A 4,033-nucleotide genomic window follows, 5' to 3' on the forward strand; every position below is an offset into this window, starting at 1 on the left:
AGGGAGGTGCTAGCTTTCTCCTTTAATTACCTATTTTCGGAAATTTACACTGCTCTCCTCATCCTACCATGAGTTTAAATGAACATCTTAGTCGTGCAACTCCACACAAGTGCACGTGCTTTGATCGCCATCAACAATTTGTGCAAAAAACTCCATTAATATTGCCATTAAAACACACACTACTAAAGTACTTGGTTCATGTTCACACTTCATTATATTCCTTGGGGCTTGTTGTCACGTCCTATCGCATGTTTGCTAAGTGGGGAGGAAACATCCTACTCCCCCTCTCCATCAAAATTATCACACCATCCTAGAATAATACATCTCACATTATATTGAAATTAACTTATTCATAACTTTATTTTAAATTATTATTAAAAAATTAATATATAATTTAAACATATATCTATAAATAAACATATAAAAATATCTATTCTCATTGTATTATGAAGATTTTTAACATGTAAATAGATTTTATTAAAATTCAAAACATAATAATTAGAATGGTAGTTAACTAATTTAATTCCCTTCTATCAAGATTTTATTTTCCAAAAATTTGTTAGCTTGTATGGCAAAAATTAAGACGTGTTAAAAATTTTCAAATTTTTTAAAAAACATCAAATTCTATTTTCGAAGGACATATTAACTTGTATAAACATATTGAAAATCGTCATAAGTTTTTTAAAATCATTCCATCAATTAATTTATTAATCAATTTAATTAAAAATTTATAAACAACATAATTATTTTTAAATAAAGTTTAACCATATCATAAAGTTAAATATCTCCACTCCCCTTAATTTAATTATAGTTATAGAAACCTCCTCCAAAATAAACACACTAATATTTTAACCGTTCCAAGAATTTGGCATTATTTGGAAGCATTACGTGTTGTTTCACTTTCTTTCCTCAATGAGAAGTCTTATTTTCTCTGTCGTTGCCGTCTTATTCTTCTTCCATGGCTCAATATGGGTTATTTCGTCGAAGCCATTCCGTATTGTTGCTCATTTTACTAATTTTTTCGTGAAATTTCCTGGTCACTAGTCACAAGTTCACTAATAAGAATTTTACAATAAGAAGCGTAGTCCTTCAATGCTCTTGCCAGGAGGGTGCTAACAAATCTTTGAAGGACAACTGCACCCAACGCTGCAGTCTGTTTCAAATATTTGATAGATGTTTGCGGCTATAGATCACTTGATTATGTATTAATATCCATCATCTATTTAGTTTTCCGAAGAAGGAATTTAGCTCCACCCAAAGAAACGTCCAGTGATGGGAATACCATGGCGCATACTCCTCCTGATAGCCTGCACCTCCCTCTTCATACCACTTATTCCTGCACGGGGCGCAGAAGAGGATCATCCACATACCACTTTCACCTTCGACGGGTTTAATGGAACCCATTTGATATTGGAATCGGACGCTTCTGTCATCGGCTCCAAATCCGTGCTCGCTCTGACAAAGCACTCGCCTTTTATGATCGGCCGCGCGCTCTATTCAATTCCCGTCCAGATGAAAAGCAACGAGACCCCTTTCTCCTTTAGCACTACCTTCGTCTTTTCGATGGTGCATCGTCCCTCCACCGCAGCAGGACATGGACTAGCCTTCATCATGATGCCCCACAGATCTCCCATTCGCGCTTTGGCGTCCCAGTATTTGGGCTTGTTAGACCTCACCAGCAACGGGCAGCCATACAATCACTTATTTGCAGTGGAGTTCGATACGACCAAGAATCCGGAATTCAATGATCCCGACGACAACCACGTGGGTGTAGACGTCAACAGCCTCATCTCGGAGCAGACCGTGCCTGCCGGTTATTGGGATGGGGTGGACAGCTTCCATGGACTGAGCCTCAAGAGTGGACAGAACATACAGGCCTGGATCGATTACAATCATCCTCAACGCCGCCTCAACATTACCATCACGTTGGCCGGCTTGCCGAGACCGCACAGGCCATTGATATCTATGAAAATTGATCTGCACAGTGTTCTGAAAGAGAAGATGTTTGTTGGATTTTCAGCAGCCACAGGAGTCTTAGTGGAAGACCATTACGTTATGGCGTGGAGCTTCACCACCGAAGGCACGGCGCCGCCTCTCGATGTGTCGCGTCTCCCTTCATTTGCTAACATGTATTCCAAACGTCTGGACCCGGGATTCATAGCCGGCGTCACCGTGGCCACCTTGGTTCTCTTCTCGCTGGGGATTGGGGCGGTCCTGTTTCTCAAAAGAGCGAAAAACAGGGAAACGATCGAAGAATGGGAGGAAGAGTACTGGCCCCATAGATTCACTTACAAGGAGCTCAGCATCGCCACCAGCAGATTCCGGGGTGATAATGTTTTGGGACAAGGGGGTTTTGGCAAAGTTTACAAGGGCGTTCTCCCCAGCAGCGGCCAAGAAGTCGCAGTGAAGTGCATAACGAAGGAGTTCACGGAGGGAATGAAAGGGTTCGTGGCAGAGATCTCGAGCATGGGACGTCTACAGCACCGGAATCTGGTCCATCTCCGGGGCTGGAGCCGGAGGGGAAAACAATTATTCATAGTTTATGACTATATGCCTAACGGCAGCTTGGATAATCTCATATTCGGGAACCCAACCATAGTACTGCCGTGGCCTAGGCGATACGCGATCCTGAAAGGCGTGGCGGCTGGACTACTGTATCTGCACGAGGAATGGGAAAAAATGGTCATCCACAGAGACATCAAGGCAAGCAACGTGCTTCTGGATTCCGAGCTAAACGGGCGGCTAGGAGATTTTGGTCTCGCTCGGCTGCATGATCACAGCGAGAATCCTTCGACGACTCGTGTGGTCGGAACATTTGGATACATAGCGCCGGAGCTCATATACACGGGGAAGGCCACTCCCAGCTCGGATGTATTCAGCTTCGGGGTTCTGCTGTTGGAAGTGGCATGCGGGAGGAGACCCGTGGATCTGTCGAAGGACGCTGAGCAAATGATTTTAGTGGAGTGGGCATGGGAGCTGTACAGCGAGGACAGGCTACTGGAGGCATCGGATTCAAAGCTGGGGAAGGACGGATATGATGTGGGCGAGATGGAGAAGGTGCTGAAATTGGGGCTGTTGTGTTCTCACCCAGAGCCGGAGAACCGGCTGCGCATGCGCCATGTTTGCCAAATACTGGAAGGCGAAGCTCCTCTTCCCCACATCAGCATGGGTTCGTTAAACGTCAGTATTATGGGTTCTTAACCGAGAGCTGGTCTTTCTCCGTTATATGACAAAGAAGCCTAGGGAAAGACGTCGATCAGAAGCCGACCAGAATGAATATGGTCGATCCCGCCTCCGCTAGTTCAAATTGCAAAATGTTCCGAAGGTCGAATACTATATTCTGCTGTCTACAGAATTTTCCATCGCATCGTCAAGGTAAACCCCACACACGCGTTAACGGGTGCTATACACAATTTCATAGAAAGGCATGGGATATATTATTGTTTTACGTTTATTACTATAAATGAAAATGTTCTCTGTTTGTCTTTAATACAAAAGCATCTAACAGAATTTCATAATAAAAATGCACCTTATTATTTATATATTTATTATCAAATTTAAATTGAATGTAATGCAAAACTGATTAAGGGTATGGAGCCAATGTGCAAAATACAGTGTACCGCAGTGTGCTTTGGTTTTTAAAGATGGTTTATGGGTTTCCATTTTCAATATACTATAAACATAATATTAACCTTTTTTTTTCTTTCATTTTTGAATTAATTTATGGCAGTTTCTCCTGTACATGCTTCTCTGAGACTCAAAATTCATGGATTTTCCTATCTCTCTAAATGTACTTATCATCCATCCCAAAAATTATTGAAGAAAAACAATAGCTAGACGACGACGTTGTCATCATCAACCCTCTTTACCTGTATTTGATTTTAAGTATTATTTTTATTGGTTTTAAATTTTATAAATTTATGTATTGTGTAAAAAAATATTATTGTTTAAATGTAGTTTTTATTCTATTATCATGAAGAAAAATATAGATGAAAGATCAAAGCATAACTCCACGTAAAATTTATAGAAACAA

At 41.2% G+C, this 4,033-nt stretch overlaps 1 pseudogene; it reads left to right on the top strand.

Moving 5' to 3' along the window:
* The first annotated feature begins 1,262 nt into the window (after positions 1-1,262).
* LOC149160396 (L-type lectin-domain containing receptor kinase IV.2 pseudogene) lies at positions 1,263-3,517 on the top strand (annotated as a pseudogene).
* The last annotated feature ends 516 nt before the right edge of the window (positions 3,518-4,033 follow it).

The sequence above is a fragment of the Pinus tabuliformis genome, chromosome 5_2 (genome assembly GCF_031772625.1).
Source record: "Pinus tabuliformis cultivar Carrire ecotype Pingquan chromosome 5_2, CPIR1, whole genome shotgun sequence".
Classification (NCBI taxonomy): domain Eukaryota; kingdom Viridiplantae; phylum Streptophyta; class Pinopsida; order Pinales; family Pinaceae; genus Pinus; species Pinus tabuliformis.